This window comes from Mustela nigripes, chromosome 12 (assembly GCF_022355385.1).
Source record: "Mustela nigripes isolate SB6536 chromosome 12, MUSNIG.SB6536, whole genome shotgun sequence".
Taxonomy (NCBI): Eukaryota; Metazoa; Chordata; class Mammalia; order Carnivora; family Mustelidae; genus Mustela; species Mustela nigripes.
Window position 1 is genome coordinate 148,971,319 of NC_081568.1, and position 22,275 is coordinate 148,993,593.

At 43.5% G+C, this 22,275-nt stretch overlaps 1 protein-coding gene across 8 annotated transcripts in view; it reads left to right on the plus strand.

The window, feature by feature from the left end:
- The window catches only part of ZFP62 (ZFP62 zinc finger protein), a 56,015-nt gene extending 34,785 nt beyond the window's left edge, over window positions 1–21,230 (plus strand). For 4 of the 8 annotated variants that reach the window (XR_009407164.1, XR_009407159.1, XR_009407158.1 and 1 more), the window contains 4 exons: window positions 13,568–13,603; window positions 14,720–14,815; window positions 18,020–18,111; window positions 18,643–21,230. The gene's annotated coding sequence lies outside the window, so the exon portion shown is untranslated. The remainder of the gene's footprint in view (window positions 1–13,567; window positions 13,604–14,719; window positions 14,816–18,019; window positions 18,112–18,642) is intronic. The other 4 variants (XR_009407165.1, XR_009407161.1, XR_009407162.1 and 1 more) reach the window with 2 other exon arrangements.
- The last annotated feature ends 1,045 nt before the right edge of the window (window positions 21,231–22,275 follow it).

Sequence of the window (22,275 nt, forward strand, 5' to 3'; positions counted from 1 at the left end):
AGAACACCTTCACCCACACTAGGTACTTTTGACATTTTTCGTCTTTGACAGGCTGATATTTTAAAAATTATATCTACTGTTTGTTTTTTTTCGTATCTTGAAAACTGTCTCAAAGAAAAATGGAAAGTACAATGTAAGACTTCTTCTCTTCCTGAACTATTTGAAAACTAAGTGGCTGACAAGGCACCCCATCACCTTTGAAGACTTTTAGTGTATATTTCGTACAAGCAAGGATTTTCTACAACACCACCACAAAATCATCAAAATCAGAAAATTAACATTGACTAAGTATGACCATCCAGTATCCTGACCCTGTCCAAGTTTCTTTAATTGTCCCAGTAATGTCTTTTGGAAAAAAAAAATATTCAGTTCAGAATAATGCAGTGCTGAGTTTCTGCATCTTTTTGGTCTCCTTCAATGTGGAATAGTGCTCCCACCCTAGAACAGTGCTTTCAAGCTTGCACAAGTGTCAGAATCATGTGGTGGACTTGGTAAAATTACTGGGTCCCAGAGCTCCTGATTTAGGGTATGGCTAAGAATTTGCAGAAAATTCTCAGGTGACACAGATTCTGTTGGTCCAGGGACCTCTCCACACTAAAGTCCACCAGCCTGACTGGTCCCAGATTGCTCCTGAGACAGTCAGTAGGCTATTGCACAAGGTAGACGATCAAGACATAGTCTTATCTTCTTAGCATTTAAAATAATGCTTCATACTAGCAATAGGTAGTGTTTGGAAAAAGGAGAAAAACAGGGGTTTTTCTAAATGGGGTTGTATTAGTTTCCCAGTGCCACAATTCGGTGGCTTAAAACAATATAAATTTATTATATTAGCGTTCTGGAGACCAGAAGTCCAAAATAGGTGTCTTTGGCCCAAGATCAAGATGTCAGCGGAAGTTGCATTCTTCCTTGAAGCTGTAGAGGAGAATCCATTCCTCATCTTTTCCAGCTTCTGTAGGCTCTCTGCCTCCTGCTCATACCCTTCCATCTTCAAAAGGCCCCTTCCAGCTTCAAAGACAACAATGGCCAGACAAATCTTTCTCATGCTGCATCAGTTCTGACTCCCTCTTTCACTTAGAAGAACCCTCATGACTACACTGGGCCCCTGGGATAATCCAGAGTAACACCCTCATTTCAAGATCCTAAACACCCTCAAGGTCTCTTTTGCCACATGAGGCAATACACTCACCGATTCTGGGGATTAGCACACCTTTGGGGTGCATTACTCTGCCTACCATAGTGAAGACCGCTGGCTGTCTACTAAACTCTGTTCTTCCCTCTTAGGGGCACAGAGCTAGACTACGTTTTCCGGTCTTCCTTGCAAATGGGTAAGGTCTCTCAAAAGGAATGTGAGCGGAAGTGTGTGTGCTTTCCAGGCCTGCGAGAACCTTTTTTGCATGTTCCTCCTGTTCTTTCTCCTTTCTCGGGCAGGACCTTAGACGATGGGGAGCCTAGGTTATCGCTGACCTGAACACCCATCCTAGACTATTAAGTGAGTAAAAAATTTAAAATTCTATAGTACGGAGATGACACTGTAGAGCCTTGCATTTTGGGTCTGCTTGTTGTAGTAGTCAATCCTTCAATAGTGAGTCAATCCTAACTATTCCATCAACAAATGGAATGTTTCTTCATAGGCCCTTGACTCCTAATGCCCATATTTCGTAAGACCCAAACCTTCTACTTCCCTAAGAAGACTGAGGTCCTCTGAAATAGGCAACCACAGTTTTTCACCTCCTCCCTTCAAACATTTATTGAACAGGCACAGGGCAGGTGCACTAGGAATGCCTGTGATGCCTGCTTCTTTTGTCTCACTGGGCCTACTTTCCTTTCTCTTTCTCCAACTCTGCTGCCCTCACCACCTTCTTCTGCTTTTTCCTCTCCACTGGTACTTTAACTTCTGCTTTCCAACCTGCTGGCCTTGACCCCAGTGCTGAGTCAGCCTTGCCTTCACTCTGCTGTGCCAACAAACTACTTCTCTATTCCTCTGCCTCTTTCCACTCTTAGACTTCAGGAGCTGGGGCCTCACTTTGGTAGAAGTCCAGAGATGGGAGGGAGCAGAGATTGACCTGGTCTGGGGACTCAGAGAAAGACATAATGAAGAGGCAGCGTTCTTGCTGATGGGTGATGGCTGAGGAGGCATTAGCCAAGCAAATGAAAAAAAAGTTACAGGCAGACATGCTGCTAAAAAGAGGCTGCACCCGCAAGTACACATGGCAACTGGAGTGGGTCAAGGACGCATGTAAAAGAGAGAAGGAAAGTCCTCTGGGGACAGGGCTAGGGTTCGAGGTGGGGTATGAAGAAGAGCTGGGGAGTGAGGTATACATGGCAGGGGGCTTGAGCTCCAAAGACAGCTTGGATTGTCGCCTCTACAAAGCTCTGGGGCCTGCCAGCCCCCACCCCACCGCCCAGCACACTCTGCAGACAGAGCTCAAACCCACAATCCAGCCAAAGCTGTCAGGCACCTCCAGAAGTGTGACCTGGGGTCCTGTGCCCCGCTTGGGCACCCAGGTTTTGACTAAAGGCCCATTCTAATTTGTAAAAATGGGAGGATGACCAAGAAGATGGGTGATGGCCCCGAGGTGCCTCTTCTCCCAGCTTGTGTCTGGAGGTGCTTAGGAGCCGTCAGGGATGTGTGGGGCTGTGAGCAGAGACGCCCTGGTTCTGACTCAGTCTCCCTATGCTAAGGGCTGTGCTGTTCTGGGGTCAGCCCACAAAGATCCCAGATGTGGAAGTGGGCTAGGCTGTGAGCCCAGCAGAAGAACTCTTGGCACATCATCACTTTGTCCAAACCCTGCATGTAAAGACTGGAACAAACACTTGCATAGTTTCTAACAGGTCAAGGCCATGTCCCTGGGATGTCTACTCTGGCCCCCAGAAGTTCCTGCATGGGAAAGCTTTGAGCTGCCAGAATTTAGTGTACTCCAGCCAACATGCGAGGACAAGGTCCCAGTCTCCCAGTCTCTGTAGGAGGGTAGGAGCCTAGCTTCCATAAGCACCAGTTAGCAAATCCAGATAGCCCAAGCCTGCATGAGTATCTTTCCATTTCCCCAATTCTGCTCGCCACCCCTGATGACTACATTCCAAGAAAGTTGGGATTTTTCAATGTTGGGATTCTTAGCTTCTCCTTTACTGGGAACCATTTGGTATGAGTGTGGGAGAGGGATCGGGTGGCAAAACAAATGAGCTTCATGTGTGAGGACGTATGGCTGGCTCTGGGTGGATTCTCACCCCCTTACCTCGGGTTCTGCTCATCAGACCGGCTCTGAGAGGTAATTCAGCCTCTCATTGACTTGATCCTCTTTTTCCTCCTCGGCACACTAATCCCTAAAATGGTCTTCAAACGTGTTTATGTGTAGAAACGCCATTTTTTTTCCTGATACAAATTTAGATAATGTTCCCAAACAGATAAAAGTAGATCCTCTTTTGTAGAGTGGGGAATTGAGGGGTTGCCCGTGGGGTCTAACAGACTCTCCAGGGGGAACTGAATCACCTCCAAAGAACCAGTTGTGGCAGGAACTACTGGTTCCTCCAAGGCACCCAGTCTCACCTTCTTCCACTGAGCAATCAGACCCCACCCAGCAGAGTGTTGGCAGGGCACCCGTTTATCTTCCCTCAGGCTTCTGGGCAATGGGATGTGAGCAGAAGTAAAAGAGCCGCTCTCAGTGATTCCCTGAAAAGAAAGCTCTTAGCACTCTGCTTCCTCTGCCTTCTTCCACCTGGCTGGGGAAGGGGACAGCTGGAGTGGCATCTTGAACCCACAGGTAGATATCACGTATTGACAATGTGAAGCCCAAGATGTCACCCTCATTGCCCAGTGACCTCGTAGAGCAGAGCAACCATTGCTCTGACCCCCCGACCCCACTATACTATCACCTGAAAGAGAAACAGAGGCCCATTTCAAAGCCCATGTGTCTGGGTCTTTTGGGAAAGTGGCTCACTCAGCCAGTTGCGTAACCAGAGGATCAAGACTCCTCAAAAGAGGAGTTGGGTAAAGTTCTACATGCTTCATGTATGGAAGACCATTTCGCTTATTAGGTTCCCCACGTGGCTTTGGCCCAGGTTTAAACCTTCCTCAACTCCACCCCAATAAAGAAGTCTGCAGGTTTGTTGAATGAGAAGATCAGAGTCAGTTCATCCAGTCAGTCATCCCATAGATGCTAATTTCCGAACTGGTGTAAGAACGCAAAGGAAATTAGTAGAAAAGCTGATTTCTTTCTTTTTTTTTTTAAGATTTTATTTATTTATTTGACAGACAGAGATCACAAGTAGGAAGAGGCAGGCAGAGGCAGGCAGAGGGAAGCAGACTCCCTGCTGAGCAGAAAGCCCGACAGACATGGGGCTCAATCCCAAGACCCTGGGATCATGACCCCAGCTGAAGGCAGAAGCTTTAACCCACTGAGTCACCCAGGCATCCTGAAAAGCTGATTTCTATTTCCTTTTCTTCTTGCATCATTTCCTACCAGCTCTCGCCTTTTGAATTTATTTATAAGGCAATTCTTCCTCACTTCTCTTTCCCCTTTGGATTTTCTCTGGAATGCCTACGTAAGTTGTTCAAACATGTGACATTATATGGGTCTTTAGTGATGGCTCATGGAAAAGTAGGACACAGCTGAGTTATGGTCACTTGAATACCAGGGGATAGTGACACCGCAGGAGAGCAGGGAGCTTCCTGCTGAGACTCGGCTAAACCTCAGAGGGAAAATGGAAAAAGGTCAAGAGTCACCTACAAGTAAGAAGCAGCTGTGAAAAGAATCCTAAAATGTTTAGTGGACTTTCTTTTCAAGTTGAAATCTTAATGATTGCCATCCTTTAGGCGTCAGTCATAGGTCTAGGTGTCTCACAGACACAACATCTTATTGTTACAGAATTACTCAAGGTAAACATTCTTATTCACATTTTACAAATGATACTGGAGCGGACACCTGGGTGGCTCAGCCAGTTAAGCCTCTGCTTTTGGCTCAGGTCATGATCCCAGGGTCCTGGGATGGAGTCCTGCATTTTCTCTCTCTCTCTCTCTGATTTAAAAATAAATATTTTAAAAAATGAGACTGGAGTTCAGAGTAAGATTAGGGATTTGGACCCAGCCATGACCCTTTGTCCCCTTTCCTCCACTTTAGACAAGAAACATAAAGTATTAAGAGCTGGCCTTAGAGGATGTGCAGAAATTCGTGTGTCACTTTCGCTACCCATGGTGCCCAGGTATGCAGTCAAACATCCTTCTGGATGTTTCTGTGAGGGTGTTTCTGGATGAGAGATTAACATTTAAATTGGTGGACTAAAGCAGATTGCCCTCCATAATGGGGGTGGTCCTCCTCCAATTAATTGAAGGCATGCGTACACCATACAGACGGACGTCCTCTGAGCCAAGAGGAATTCTTTCAGCTTTGGGCTACAGACCTCAACCACAGCATCAGAGCTAGTCCTTGGGTCTCCTGCCTGCAGATTTTGGAGGAAACAGTGTTCTTGGAGATGAATGCCAGTACATCACAAACTGAAAGCCCCAGAGAGAAAGTGAAGTGGGTTCGAGGCTCTAGGCTGTACTGAACGGCTGTCTGCCATCTTCAGCAGTTTCTCTGTGAACGGCACAGGGGGTCGTGAGCTGTGTAAGGAGGCTGAGTGTCCTCTCCCAGTCTGTAATCGCACATGCGTGAAGGAGTGCCTCTTCCTGGGCTCGTAGGAGGATGGCTTTTCCCAGTCTCCTTTGCAAGTAGGGGTGATGTGACTGGGTTCTGGTCAAGGAAGGGTGGGTGGTATGATGTAAACTACTTCCTGGTGTGGCCCCCCAAAATTTCTGTAATCCTCCAGCTCTCTTTTCCCCCATTCCCATGACCTGGTAACTTCATGCTCAAAATGAGTTGACAAGAAGAAGGAACAGGGCCACCGACACTATATTAGACTTTGTATGAGCAAGAAATAACCCTTTAAGCACATTAACTCAACTGAGATTTGGGGTTTACTGGTTCCTTCTTCTTAGGCTAGTCTGGGCTGACAAAGGCAGCAGTCTCTGTTGGTTAGAGGAAGTTAGGCTGTGGGAACATGAAGAGTCAATGACACAATGTTTGTAAAACCGACAGATCTGTTTACACAGCCTGCTCCCTGTGATTATTTTCACAGGTGTCTCCATGTAGGGGATGTTATATGGACACCCTATTTAAGGAACAAAGAACTTTAAATCTCTCTCGCTTTCCAGTCCAAAGTGAGCATTCCTGCTCTGTCCTGAGTTCCTTTTATGTAATGGCTCTGCAGAATTCAGGACGCTGCTGTCATCTGGATGGTTGGAGCTGGGCTGTTGCCAGGCAGAAGTTGTCATCTGGGACTTTTTCCACTTATTTTTCTTTTCTTCCTTTCTTTTTTTTTTTTTTTTTTTTGTTTTTTGTTTTTAGAGAGTAACAGTGAGTGTGCTTGGGTGGGGAGTGGTGAGGGGGAGAGAGAGAATCTCCAGCAAACTTCACGCCTAGTGTGGAGCCTACTGTGGGGCTTGATCTCATCACCCTGGTATCATGACTTAAGCTGAAATTAAGAGTCGGATGCTGAACCAAAGGGGCCACCCAGGCACCCCAACTTTTTGATTTTTTGAATCTTCCGATTCCCATGGTTAAGGAAAGACCAAGGTAGAGGCCACAGTTTGAATATACCCCTAGCCCAAGCACTCTTAGTCATGTAACTGAAACCTAAAACTGTCGGGATTTTTTGATAATGCTGATTCTGACCATAATCAAAATTAAGCTTTCGGGGCTCCTGGGTGGCTCAGTGGGTTAAAGTGGGTTAAAGCCTCTGTCTTTGGCTCAGGTCATGATCTCAGGGTCCTGGGATCGAGCCCTGCAATGGGCTTTCTGCTCAGCGGGAAGCCTGCTTCCTCCTCTTTCTTTGTCTGCCCCTCTGCCTACTTGTGATCTCTGCGTTTCAAATAAATAAATAAAATATTTTTTAAAAATCTTAAAAAAGAAGAAAGTCATAAAAAAAATTAAGCTTTCTTCATGTCAGCATAATCTATAGTGTACATACACTTAAACTTCTGTTGCTTTTCTACCCTAGAAGGACTATCAGTTCCTAGTAATCAATCGCAATTTCCTCATGCTCTATCAGTTGCTGGGAGCCAGCTATAACCACTTTCGGTTGAAGTCTTCCTGTTCACCAGTAGCTTGTTTTCTGGCTCAATAAAATATTCATATCAAGTAAGTCACCATTTGAGACTGTAAGCGCAAAGAGACCAGAGTCCAAATGTTTTTGCTTCTAACTTCTTATCTTTCGATCCTTAGAGTCACAAGCAGTTGCAAGAACACAGAGATCCTTTTACCTAGTGTCTCCGGAGCAATGACTTCTTGCAAAACTCGAATGTAGTATCACTACTAGGATGTCGATATTGGTACAACACCAAGATCTTGTACGGAGGTCCTCAGTTTTACTTGTATTCGTGTGTGTGTGTGTGTGTGTGTGTGTGTGTGTGTGTGTGATTTAGTTCTGTGCAGTTTTATCACGTGTGTGGGTTTGTGTGACCACCTCCATGGCCAAGATGCAGACAGACCAACCTTCCTCCGAGACCTAGAGCAATGGCTGCCGCAAAGAAGACACTCAGTAAATCCTCGTCGAGTGAATGAATGAGCGCTGTGCTAGCTAGCTAGGGTTCTCAGAAGCGAGAAAGGGGATGCAAAAATCCACCAATGTAAACAGTCCACAGTCCAGAGGTAGGACTGGTGGGGACAGTTGTGCCATCTGCCTCTGTGCCCGGGGATGGCTGCAGCCCACCATGTACTTGGCCGATGGGCAGGGGAAAGTCCTGGCATGCCCAGTGCCTCCAAGTGCAAGGCATAGACATTGCACACATTGCTCCCCTTGGGCTAGAACTTAGTTTTAGGCACACATCAAGCTACAAGAGAGGCTGAGACTGAAGGTGTCATGCACCTTCCCTTGTTTCTCCCCTCTCTGCCCTTGGCGAGGTTCCCCAAGGCGGGGAGTTCTTCCCTACCCCACTGATGTTCTGCTCCGGCCAGGGGAATGTGGACAGAAATAACAATGTGTCAGTTCTGAGCTGAGGCCTTAAGGGGCCTCTCGTGTTCCTCCCCACCCCACTGGCACAGCTGCCACCCTCCATGAGAAGAGCCTGCTCCAGAGAGCTAGGGGTCCAGAGCTCAAGACAAGCAGAGCCCCCCTAAATCTGTTCATGGCCTGAAGCACAGCTGCCTCTATTTAACTGCAAGAAAAATAAACGGCTTTTTGGGGGGAAGTCACTGAGATTTGGGGTTGCTTGCTACACAACAGAAACTTCATGCAGTGCCCCCAAGTTCAGCATTCACTGAGGAGTTCTACTGTTAAAGATGGAAAGAATGCAGGCACCTGGGTGGTTCAGTCAGTTAAGCATCTGCCTTCAGCTCAGGTCATGATACCAGGGTCCTGGGTTCAAGTCCTGAATCAGGCTCCCTGCTTAGTGGGGAGTCTGCTTCTCCCTCGCCCTCTGGGTTCTATCTGTCTCTCTCAAATAAGTAAATAAAATCTTAACACTGGTGTAGCATGAGAATTCCGTGGGTATGACAGGGGTCCTTCCTGGACAGAGCGGGACCATCCAACTTGTGGAGGGCTCCTTTAGGCATCAGAGGATGGCCGAGCCAGTGTAATGTGCATGAATATAACACGAGGGGAGCCCTTTCCTGAGACTGTATTGTGGATTGAAGCCCTGGAGATGGGCTGACCTGGGCCAAGCGGAATGGTGAGAGCAGACCAGGAACCCCTCTGTCCAGAGGCATCTTGGAAATGAAGGGCAGGTTCTGTGTGGGAGAGTGGTGATAATGGAAAACTGTTTGCCTTAACAAATAAGATGGTCCCACTAACTAAAAAAAGTTTGGGAAGAGTTTTCTCTGTGAGTTGAGAGGTGGTGCTAACAGTGGCAGCCTGAAATAAATGTGCTTCAGCATATTAAATGGTTAATCAGTGTCCATCTGTTGCCAGTATGGCTGGGGAGAAAGTGGCCACTCTGGTCTGCATCCCATACAGGTTTAGCAATATGTGGGGAGATTGCTGCTTCTGCGGGATCAAACTATACCTCTAAAGGAGCATTTCTCCACAGTGCCCTGGCTCCTCAGCACTCACAATTTGCCTGATAAATGCAGCCTTTTGAAGGAGGCAGCTCTCCGTATTACTTGCTGACTATTCTGCCAAGAACTTGTGTACAGGATTGGCATTGAATATTTTTCTACCCGGGACACACTGCTAGAAATATGCAGGAGGTGAAAAGCTTGCTTGCTTGCTTGCTTGCTTGCTTCCTTCCTTTCTTTGACAGAGATCACAAGTAGGCAGAGAAGCAGGCAGAGAGAGAGGGGGAAACAGGCTTCCTGCCCAGCAGAGAGCCCGACACAGGGCTCGATCCCAGGACCCTGGGATCATGACTCAAGCCGAAGGCAGAGGCTCAACCCACTGAGCCACCGAGGTGAAAAGCTTTTGAAAGCACAGCAGTTTAGTGGTGAACATCCCTTCAGAGGTAGATGAATTCATCCCTGTATTAGTATTAGCTGCTTATTTGAAACTGAGGAAAATAAAACATAGCTTAAAGCATTTCTTCAGTTACAAACATATCTTGGATTTTATCTAGGGTTTGTTTGTTATTTTTGTTTTTTGGTATTTAATAACTTCCTACATTTTGGTGTGACAATTTAAAAACACTTAAAAATGTTAAAAGACTAGAACCACTAACGCCTTCCATCTAGATTCAGTGGTTGTTAATGTTTTACCATACTTCTTTTTTTTCCTTCTCTCCCCCCTCCCAACATACCCATATACACCAGTTTTGAAAACAAGTTATTAATCTGACCTTATAATCTCTAAATACTTCAGCACGAATCTCCTCAAAACAAGGGCAACCTCCTAAATAACCCCACTGCCATTATCACGTCTAAGCAAATTAACAATCATTCTACAATCATAACTCATATCCAAGCCATGCTTAAATTTCCCCCATTGTCTCCTAGAGATTTCTATGCAATTCCGCTATGATCTAGTCAAGGTTTAAGGATTCCATCTGGAGGTTAATCTGGAAAATTTTCTCCACCTTAACTTCTGTTCGGTTTTGACCTATGAGGCTGATTTTTCAAGAATCCAGACCAAATAACTCACAGAAAGTTACACATTCTTCATCTGTCTGATTGTATCTGGATGGTGCTCTTTAACACTTGTTTTCAAGCCTGTATTGTCCTTAAAATGGAAGTTAGATCTGGAGACTCTCAATTAGGTTTAAACTTTTTTTCCCCCCCAGGAATACTGCAGAGGCATCTCAGAAGAATGTTCACGTGTCGGGTTTTTCCACTAGTAGTGATGCAGAGGGTAATGCCTTAGTTGACAAAGTGACTGCGAAACTCCCAGGGAGACTGAGGGAAAGTTCACATGCTAATGTTTGATGACAGGTGCAATCCTATGACTGCAAAAAAGGTGGGAGAAAAGAATTAAAGCAGCAAAAAAGGGAAAATGAATGCAACACAGTTTGTTGCCAAGCTGACCGTGGTTTCGTACACAGCCCCACTTGGTCATGTGGGGCATCTCTGGAGGTGCTCCGGGCACCGTTTCATGTGGGTGGAGCTGTTCTCTTGCAAAAAGCCCACAGTGTGTAAATGGGCCTGTACTTCCAGATTGTGTTACCAGGGCCTCTGGGCAGCCCCCGGGAAAGGCAGGATTCTGTGGGTCCCACTGTGTTTGACTTGGGTATGGGAGCTTCTATAGAGCTTTCCAGTGTAATGACAGCCTTGCCAGAGGCAGAGATACCTGTTATTGTAGGAGGAGAGGTGACAAGATGGAGCCTGGAGCTTTACAACCATCACTGGGACCTCATCAGGGCAAGTGGGTCCTGAGAGGCAGGCCGACAGACAGGACCAGACACATCCATGGGGAATGGGCAAATACTGGATTCAATACCAAAAGGAACACTAGTAATGCTGAGGAATGTTAGTTTGCCCCCGTAGGACTAGCCTATTGCCCAATTTTGCACTGGTTTTAGTACTCATTGTTTATTCGTGCCTGAATCACTTGTTACATCAGGAGTTGCAAGGTATGGAGGCTAGTGGTACCCACTGTTACTAGATCTAGGGTGTCATTTCTTCTAAGTTCTTCAGGAACACAACTGGGAATAAAATATACATACACATATATACTTAAATATATACATATATATATGAACTAGCAGAAGTTCATATTGTTTCTGGTTTTATTAAACAGTATTTTTCTTAAAATACTTTTTATATTTTATTTTTCCCTTGTTATTGGAAATTCTTGGTTCCCAATACTATTAATGTAGGTATACTCAGAGTAGTTACCAGAATAACATTGTCTTTCATTGTTGGTTTAGTAACTAATTTTATATAGAGTGAGGTCATTTGTTTAAGGTCCAGGTTTAATGCCTTTTATGATTAACTTTTTTTTTTGAGTATATAAAATACATGGTTCAAAAATGGACATTGTATCAACATATTTAATCAAAGAAACCCTCTCCCATTGAGCATCCTCTCCACTGTTTCATTTTCATTGGTTCCTGGTTTCTCCTTTACTATATTTCTTTTTGCAAAAATCAGCAAATATGGAGCTAGAGTTGACTCTTGAAGAACATGAGGGTTAGGGGTACCAACTTCCCATGCAGTCGAAAATCCATGTGCAACTTTTGACTCCCTTAACACTTAATTACTAGTACCTTACTATAGTAAGTAGTATATACTGTGTTCTTATAATAAAGTAAGCTGGAGGAAAGGTAATTAAGAAAATACATTTACAGTACAGTACTGTACTGTATAAGTGGACCCACACAGTTCAAACTCTGTTGTTCAAGGGTCAAATATACAGTTTAATTTCCCCTTCTTATTACACAAAATGCAGAACACTACACACTGTTCTTTGTCTAGATTTTTTTCTTTCTGTAACATATATGCAAGAAATTGTTTCATATTGTTCATAGATTTAAGTTAAATACTAAAATTCATTAACTGTTTACTACATATATATGTCAAGTGTATTAGTCAGGATAGGCCAGGCAATGTTGTAGTAACAAACCCTCAAATCTTCACAAATAAAGTTTGGTTTCTTGCTCACATAAAGTCCTGTGTGTGGTAGGACACCCTCCCATGTCTTATAGCCACGTGACTTGGAACAGATGTCCCCCGTGGTAGCCAGGCTGAGTAGTCATGCCAGAGCCCAGTCACATGGCCCCAAACCAATACAAGAGAGGTTGAAAATGTGTCTCATTCTTCATGAAGAGGAAACAGAAACGGAATTTGGTGAGTCATAGAGCATTGTCTCTGCCACACCAGACGTCATATTCATTCTCTCATAGAAATCCCACAGCTCTACAAAGTAGGTACTTTTACTATGCCCATTTTACAGCAAAGGACATTGAGGCATCAAGCCTCCATATACCTTTCAAAATTATGGTGTTCCTGTGTGTTGGGATTAATTTCAGATCCAGGTGTATCTGGTATTGTTCACTTAAAAAAAAAAAACACAGCAAACCCATTTCATCCATGCATAAAAGCAAAATCTGCAGAAATGCTGGAGATCAGAGCAATTGGTGTGGGAGAGTAAATATTTAGGCTTAGGATTAATAAGATATTTCTTACAAAAAATAAGTGCAAAATAAAAATGAAATCTCTGGAACAATAAAGATGAAAACATCACAAGACACTGTGTTTCAGTAACATTGGAAGAAACAGCTTTATTTATAATTTCTGAATCAAGAGCTAATGTTATAGACATCTCTTAAAGTACAAAGTGAGATGGTAAACATTTTTTTTTTCTGCCTCTTCCTCAGTAAAAGCATCATATGTTCACTGCGTGAGAGAAATAGTGACTCTTACAAAACCATTTGGGATAGTTCTGAGGAATTAAGCCTCGTGAGCTCCAACGATTTTAAAGTTGAAAAACTTTCCTTTTAGAGGAGGAAATAAAAAAACTTTTAAAGGCCATTTGGACGGTGCATTTAGTTCCACATTATTTGTTATATTTATATGGTATGTTTAATTAGTCTATTTATTGCTAAAATTGGGTGCAACGATTCTGGATCCCAGTGTATGTTTCTAGTAAGCGACTGCAGCAAAATGAACAAAATGACAAAACTAGGAACTCCACTTTAAATGAAGCATTGGCCATCCATATAGGCAAGGGACTGCAGATTCTGTGAAAAGGGAAGGTGGTTCCAGAAAGTGATTGTTCTAAATCAAGGCAAAGCTCACCCTCCCCTATGAGTGTGAAGCAAACTCATTCTGCCTGTTGATCCAACAGTTTTCATAATGTCCTGCAAGCACCAACCTCTTGCCAGTGGTTTCCAAATATTTTCGACCCCAACTACAGTAAAAATATTGTTAGCAGTGTATACACACAGCCACTCAAAGATGCTAAGTTTCATGAGACATAGTACAGGCAAAACAGTCTGATCCCCTCCCCTCGACCTACTCTATCCCCTCCTTTTCCCCAAATGCCGGCATCCCTGTATTCACATCCTATAAGACCAGCTGTGTGAAATCCCTAAGCTGTCACTGCTTATTGCTTTGGCTGGCCAATCAAACCAGCCTGTGTCAAATGTTTATTTTCTCTTTTTGTCCCACAGCTCCCAGAAGGAAGAGAGGCTCAGTGCATGGAGAAGGTATGGTCATCTCGGTTCAATAACTAAACTCTGGAGCCTGGAAGACTCAGTGTAGAAGCTGCCACTACTTGTTTAATTCCATCTTCAAAAATGTTCAGATTCGCTTACCATATTGGCGCATGGCTTGGATTGCCAGATTTGGCAAAGTGAAGCAAGCCAACAAAACCAAGATGCCCAGTTATGTCTGAATTGCAGATAAACAATTTTTTAGTGTATGTCACATGCATTAACAATAATTCCTTGTTTATCTGAAGTTCAAATTTAACTGGGTGTTTTGTATTGTATCTGACAACCCAGTTGGCCACACACCCTGTTTCCTTTTACTTTGAACATCTTAAGTCTTAAGGATAGATCTAGGCTGGACAGGATGTGAGCACTGCTCTTGGGAGGGGGGACATTTTGGCTTAGCCTCCTTCTGCTTTCCTCTGTTTTAACTGCTGGCTACATGGCCCACAGCCCCCTTCAGGGTTCTCCCATCTGGTGGTTGCCCTCTTAGACTTGGCATTGGATAGGCAAGATGGTATAAACCCTGCTCCTGCTGTGTCCACTTGGCCTTCAGATCCTCTTGGAACCTTGGCATACAAACCTCAGGGATGCCAAAGGTGAGTCACCAGCCCTATCTAGCTGTTTCACAGAATCACAGTCTCTCCTTGCAGCAGTCTCTATAAGTGATCCTCTCCATGAGGGAGAGCCTGCAGGGTGGACAGGGAATTGCGTCCTGCTCCACGCCTCCTGGCAGGTATCCCCAGCCTCCTTCTGTTTCCAAGTCTATGTATCTCAAAGAAAAGCCTTGCCTTGCCATCAAAACACACTATCTGTCCATACAGGCCAAGCCTCTTCATCCCCTCAGAATTAGGATCTTTGGACTTGGTTTTTCCTCTCATTGTCCATCCCATGCCACCCCAAGACAATCAGTCATTGTCCGAAGTGCTGGGATCTTCCCTCCCTGTGTGCTCTTTGGGTTGTTCTGGCCGTTCCCTTCCCGTTTGGTTAATGGCAAGAATAAATCTCACCTCCTGGTGCAGGCTTTGAGTCTGAGTTCTATGCTTGGGGGCCTTTTAGGGCCTCCCTTCAGGGCTTGGATTGGGTTGTAAGGTAGTTACTGTGTTTCTTCAGGAGGCAGTGACGGCACAAGGACAGGGGCTCCACATCTGTGGAATTAGTACGTGTAGCAGAGTCTGCTGCAGGTGGATGGAGAGGAGCAGTTGAAAGGTATGAGCCATGATCCTTGCTGTCCCTTCCTTCAGACTTTTTCAGGAAACACGCCTCCCTCCTGACTGAGATCCATCAGGACTTGTTGCCTAGGCCAAAGTTTCTTCCAGGGCCTTCCCTCCCCTTGTTAACTGTCTAAATGGCTGCCACTAGGATAAGTTTGAAATTCTTTATTTAAAAAAAACAAAACAAAACAAAACCCCTCATAGATTATTAAGTTCTGCTATTTGTGCCTAACACTGTTAGGGTCACACAAGGTGAAGACACAAGTTCCTGCATTCAAGAATCATAGCGCAGGTCAAGATTTGTATACATTAAAAAGCCATTTCAGGATGACCCTAAAAGTAGATAATAAAATGCATTTGACCTGATTTGTAAAGGTCATACAATGACAGTGTTTCATCATTTGTGGAATCAGAGGATTTGATCAATTTTCCCCAAAGTTTGCTTACTTATTCCAAAAAATATTAAGATCGTTCAAGTTTTATAAAATAAAATAACAAGATACTGTATTCATGCTGTGCAAGGCACTGTTGCTGGCAACCCTTCCACTCTTCCTAAGAATACCATGAGGTGGCAATTACTCATTTCTCACTTGGCAGGTGGGGAAATTTAGGTACCGAGGGTAAGAATTTGCCCATGGCACAGCACTCTATGGTAGAGCTGGCATACGTACAAACCCGAGGCAACAGGCTCTCAAGTGCACAGGCCCTAGAGTGCTGTCCTGTGTCTCTGCAGGCCTTCGCCCAGGCTTTCCCATACTTTTCAGGTTTCACTTCCTTACGTTTTAAACACAGAAGCAATATATTGTTCTTGGAATGCCTATGCTATTTTCCATTGCCTTACAAACTTTGTCCTCTGGGTTCAGACTTGTACAATTTGCAACCCAGTTTCTACATTTTAGAAACTATGTATCTATGGGACTCTGGCTATATCTCCTTTTAGGGATTTGGTTTACTGGAATCTGTAAATTTCACTCAGATTTTAGCCCAAAGTCCTGACTCATTCACTAGGTCATGTTTCTTTCCTCATTTTCTCAAAACTGATCTAATTCAATCCTCAACATTCTGTCTCTCCCCTCAGGGAGGGAGTGGCATTTGAGTTGGTAATAAAAGACTTGTGAAGATTTTTCTGGGGAAAGAGAAGGACAAAGTAGAACTCAGGCTGGGGGAAGGGAGATGAATTCGGAGTCCCTGTCTTCCTCAGACCAAAGATCCCTGGTCTCTTCCCTGGAATGAAGTGCCTGTGCTATTCTAGGGATGGTCGAAGTCCAGAAAAAGCAATTTTTTTTTTCTTGGAATATTCTCCTCACTCTAGGTTGTAGCTGAGTATATCTGATCCATTTCTCTCTCTCTCTCTCTCACACACACACACACACAACTAATTCTCTGCTGAAATTCCAACTGTTATTTGCTCACTTAAGCAAGCACGTTAATTAAATGCAGGCATGTGCGGTGCCTGGATGGCTCAGTGGGTTAAGTGTCTGACTCCTGGTTTCAGCTCAGATCATGATCTCAGGGTCATGAGATCCAGCCCCGTGTCAATGCCTGCATAAGGCTCTATGATCAGTGTGGAGGCTGCTTGAGATTCTCTCTCCCACTCCCTCTGCCCTCCTCTTCATGCATGTTCTCTCTCTCTCTCAAATAAATAAATGAATCTTAAAAGAAAATGCAAGAATGCAAGCCTGATATTTCCAGACACGACTTCAAATGGGTCTGATTCCTTAGCAGGGTCAGTCACCTGAACAGGCCAGCCCTTTAACAGGCACTAGGAATGAATCAGTGTATGACACAACACAGAGGTGATTACCACACTGCAGTGAGACATTTGGGAGGCACAGAGAAGAATTTAACTCCCAGAATCCCGTGGCTTTTTTTTTCTTTCCTTAAACAGTTTCCAGATGATTCTTAATGAGTGTTAGCTGGGGTGTTGGGTTGCCTTTAACTTAAATTCTTCCATTATTCCCAAGTAGCCTATTGTGGGGGTGGGGTGGGGGAGAATGTGGAGACACATGTGGACACCTTTATCCCAGAATAGGATGGAAAACAGTGAATCACCCACCTAGGAAAAGATCAAAGATGTTCCTTTGAAAGATTTAGGTATGTCCTTTCCTTTTTATGACTCAAAGATTGTTACTAAAAGTTATTTAAAATGTTTCCAATAATTAGAAATGGTTATTCTGGTTTAAAACCCATTTCAAAAAGATAAGGGAATTATGATAAGGTTATAGATAATTCGGGGATAAGACTGTAATCGTTTTCTCCCAAGTACTTTGAACTGCTCCAGTATGAGGAAAAGCTTTGAAGGATTTGGCTGGGGTATGTGAGAACTGGTCACTGCAGCCAGGACCTTTAGAATCCAAGCACCCTTACACCAAAACCAGTTTAGGTTATAAGGAGTAGGAATATTCCCATTTGAGCTTGGTTCTGCTTGAAGCAAAGCATTCATGACCCCAAACCAGGAATTACTCGGATTATTTTTTTTTTTGGCTCTCCAAACACTTCTTCAGTACTTCTGAAATGTCTTCAGTTTTTTATTTGTAAATTTCCCTATTCTTTCTTGAGAATAAGTCTCCTCTTCCATGTGACTGATACGTCTTGAAGGTAAAAGGCACTTCTATTTTGGACTGTGCTCCTTTGACTTCTCCCTTCTCTATCTCCTCCTCTCTCCCAGCCACCCCCACCACCTGTGGAGGCTCAGTACAGGGAAACCTCAGCCTCCTGGCATCGGGAGCCAAGGTTTTTTATTCACTACATAACTGGATGACCCTCACTAATGGTGCTGGCCTATGGAAATGCTGACCCAAGCAGTTCTGGGTTTAAATGCAAATTCACAGATTTAAAAACAAAGCCACCTAGGGTAGTCAGAACTTGTAATTGTTAAGAAAGGTGTTTGAAAGTAGACCAGCTTTCACTATGGCCTAATCATACTTTGAGAGCCCTGAAAAAGGAACAGACCAGGTGAGAAACAGGAGTGGTTTCCTAAGGGGACCAGGGGGAAGGTTGGCCCTCAGGCTTTCTCTGGTCTCAGATGGTCAGGGCATGAAGTGTTCTCCCATGAAAATTCAATGTGACCACCACCCTGGCACTTTCCAATTGCTATCTGTAAACTTCTAAATCTCACAGATATTTACATTGCTGTGTGTAGTTTTAAAAGTGTTCCCACAGCTTTGGTTTCATTTGATCCTCATGAATACCTTGCCAGGGGTGAAGGATACATTTCCTTATCTGCACCTCGCTAAAGGAAACGAGATCTTCCACCACAGAAATCAGAGGAGCCAGGATCTGAGCTGGCAGGTAAATGTTCACCGAATTAAACAAATACAGAAATATATGAGTGTTTTAAGGTAAACAGGTCTCTGCCCCAAAGAAATTCATTGTCATCGCTTCTCGGCCTTTTGGCTAAGATCAAGTGAAGAAATTCATTGTGTTTGGGGAGAGATGCTCAAAATTAAAATAATTAAAATAACAATACAATTTAGTAAGGAAAGACCAGGTACAGTGCAGATATGATCAGTGCACCCTTCACTGTGAAATGAAATGAAGAAAGCACTAGGATTCCAAGTGTACTTAAGTAGCTTTCATCCCGTGACTGAACTGCAATCTCCAGCAGAATCCTCCCAACTGCTACCTAACCTTCATCTCAAGTCTCTGCTTAATATCCTGGGTTTTACTAGGATAAGGAATCCTAGTGTCTGTAAGTAAGAAGTCCAGCTTTACACTTAACTAGGGTGATGTTTGAGCTTGTCACATCCTCTTCAGTCCTGTACTGGCAGTGAAACTCCGGCCCTCCCCACCCTCTTGCTTTTTTTTTTTTTTTGCCACAAGGAACATGAAAAAGGGATTGGTGGAGATCTATCTTCAGTGTTTCCGAAAAGTCCGCCCTCACCCGCTGGATTTGCTGAAGGGAGCAGAGTTCAGAGAACGATGTGGTGACTAATGCATCAGATATTTAGGAGGAAAGACATTTAGGACGACGGTGTTTTAGGAAAGAATACTGACCAGGCCAAAGAGAAGACAAAGTCAGAACATGCCCATGGTCAGGACTATCATCACCTGACACAGAAGAATAATTGTGTGATAATTATGTGTGTATGGATAGGGATAACTAATAGGAATAACAGATCATTTAAAATTGAGATTTCCAAAAATCTAGGATGGCACTTGGGTATCAGTGCTCTCCAGAAAACATAAATTGTCCCCCAAATGCCTCCTTCTTCATCTGGGGACTCTGTGGCCTTTTCTTTGGAGATTATGGTCATGTCTTCTTATTTACCCCTTATATCACATGGGCAAAAACAGACACAAAAGTCTCTAGTCTACTCCTAAGCATTAATTTATTCTGAAGGCAGAGCATGGGCAGCAAGACCAGACTTCTGGCCTAAGAGCTGCTGAAACCTGCAATGTCAAATGAGCCAGAGACAGACTTAAAAGGCAAATAACAATCTGGGAAAATATTTACAACCTAAATAACAGTATTTTATTTTATAGTCTATAAAGAGTCCTAGCAAATGAGTAACATGACTGTAAAAGATAAAAGTAGGCAATTCACAGAAGTGACATAAAAACAGGTTCCACTTGGGACACCTGGATGGCTCAGTCAGTTAAGCCTCTGCCTTTGGCTCAGATCATGATTCCCAGGTCCTGGGATGGAGCCCCACATTGGGCTCCTTGCTTGGCAGGGGAGCCTGCTTCTCTTTGTACCTGCAGCTTCCCCTGCTTATGCTCTCTCTCCCTCTCTTTCTGAGAGATAACTAAATAAAATCTGTTGTTTTTTTTTTAAGATTTGATTAGATTAAGATATAAGATTTTAAGATTGACTATCACTGGGTGTTTTTTTAAAATTTGATTATTTCTGGATGTTTTAATCTTTTCATTTTGCTTATTTATGGTTTACTGTCTTTCTGCAATGAATGTCCATTTCTTTTATAATAATTTTAAAAACTGGGTAATTATGTGAAAATAAAAAGATAGAAGAAAAGGTATTAATGAATTCTGAATTCACTGGAATTAAACTGTAGCTGATCATTAACAAATAAATCATAAAGTGCCAGCATTTGCCCTGAATTAACTAGATTTAGTTTTTCTGCCATCAGAGGTAATAAGGCCTAGAATTAAAAGTGACTTGAGTTACAGAAAATAAAGTTACAATTCTGGCATTACCTGTCTCTGAACTATGAAATCTGTACTTGTTATGTGTTTATATGTGTGTCTAGCAAATATTTGGAAATGTATCCACTAAATTTAAAAGTGGTCCTGTTCAGCAGGGTGGGATTAGAAGAAGATAATTTTTTCTTGATGCTACTCTGTATCATTTGACTAATTAGAACAAGCATGCAAAAAATCTAAGTATCTTTAACAAGCATTATTATGAATATTTAGAAATGTGAAGAGTATCTATGGTATGGTGAGAAAAAAAATCATAATGCAAAATATACTATATCATGTACCTACTGGTGGGAAAGGCCAGGGTGGGAATACTCTATCATGAAAGTAGTTCTTCCAGTTCATTTATTAGTTCCTTTATTCCACAAATATTTGTTGAGCACCAACTAAGGGCTAGGCACTTGGGAGACAGCAAGGAATCAAATAGCCAAATACGGCCCCCCTCATGGAATTTATATGGCAGCAGGGGCAGACGGACAATAAGCAGTAAGCATAATAAATATGTCGGTTGATAAGTGAGTGCTACGGAGAAACTGGAGCTGATGAAGACAGACTGGCACTGCTGAGTGAGGAGGGTTACAGGGGTTGATCAGGGAAGGCCTAACTGAGCTGACATTTGATAAAATGTCTGAAAAGAGGTGAGGGGTGAGTCAGGCAAATATCTGGAAGAGCTTTCTAAGCGGAGGCAGCCACCAGTGCCAAGTTCCTGAAGTGGGCTCAAGGAAAACCAATGAAGGCAGTGTGGCCGAGTCAGACTAAGCAGAGGGAGAGCAGGTCATAGAGAAGCAGGGCAGCTACTAGGTGTTGGGCTCTGTAAGGAGTTTGGCTTTTCACTCCAAGTGAACTGGGAAATCAATGCCAGGATCCCTCTGGCTGTTGTATGGAGATTAGGCTTTTGGAGGAGGGGTTGTACAGCAGAGACCTGATTGGGTGACAGATGCAGGATGCTGTGGGGATGCTGAGGTGTTGTATACTAGATATAGTTTGAATGCATAGTCAACAAAATTTCCCAATTGGGTAGAGGATGTGAGAGGAGTGTATGAGGATGGGTCTTAAGATTTGGGCCTAAATAAATGAAGTGGAGTTGCTGTTAATTCACATGAGAAGGACAGCTGGATGCAGTAGGTTTGAGTTGGAGAAAGAACTTATTTGTGAACCTGTTATGTTTGAGTGTAACAGCAATGTAAGTTCTATTTAAAGAATGTTTCTAATATGACATCTTTCCAAATAAATCATTTCAAGACTCCTGACTCAGCAATTATTACACTTCCAGTACTGAAAATATGTGTTAGTCACTGCTAGCAATCTGGAGAAATCACAGGAACAGAAGATATGCCAGAAGACTGGAACCCAGGTTCCAGTTTTCAAAAACGGAAAAAAACGAGGGCTGCAAATCCATCCACAGCCCTGGCCATATTCTAGAACAAGTGAACTCCAAAAATTAGTTACAGCTCCTCTTAGATTCAGCTTGGAGTCTAGCAAGTCAGACCAATGTACGTACTAGAAAAACCCAGACTTTCCTTCCATGTCTTCTTTCCTTTTTTATAGAACTCTTCACTTCTGATAATTTCTGACACCAAATATGTGGGGTTTACTCCCCCCCACCTAGCAATTTTCTGTGACACCAGCTGGTTGTCCTACAATTTAACTAGTTAAATTGGACCCCACAGTCCATTTGAGACTGACCACACTTCAGACACCAATGACATGTAGCAGGTCCCCAAGTTACCCACAACTTCTGCCTGACGTGGCTACACATTGGCAGTTCCCAGGACCTCCTTCTCTTGGACTTATTTGCCACAGCAGCTCACAGAACTCAGGAAAACACTTACTTACACTCAACAATTTATTAAAGGATATTTAAAAAGGATACGGATGAACAGCCAGATGAAGAGCTACCAAGAGCTTGGAACCAATGGAACCGCCCTCAGTGACCAAACATTAGAACAGAAGATGCACCTAGTGCTCTTACCTCTTAGGAAGTTTCAAGGGTTTTAGGAACTTTGATCCAGGAATGAAATGAAGAGCAAACCTACACAATCCTTATAAATCATAACATCTCACAAGGCAGGCCAGAAGACCGAAGCCCAGGCTAGAGTTTTCAGAGAGGAGGTAAAAACAGAGGCTGCCAATCCATTCTGTCTCGGCAAGACTCTAGGACATGTCTTTAGGGGATGACACATGAACTCCAAAAATTAGTAGTAGCTCCTCTACTATTACTGATTCAAGTTGAGCGAGTCAGAACAATACATTTAGGACAAAAAGAAAGAAGAAAAAAGCAACCAGGGCCATTTT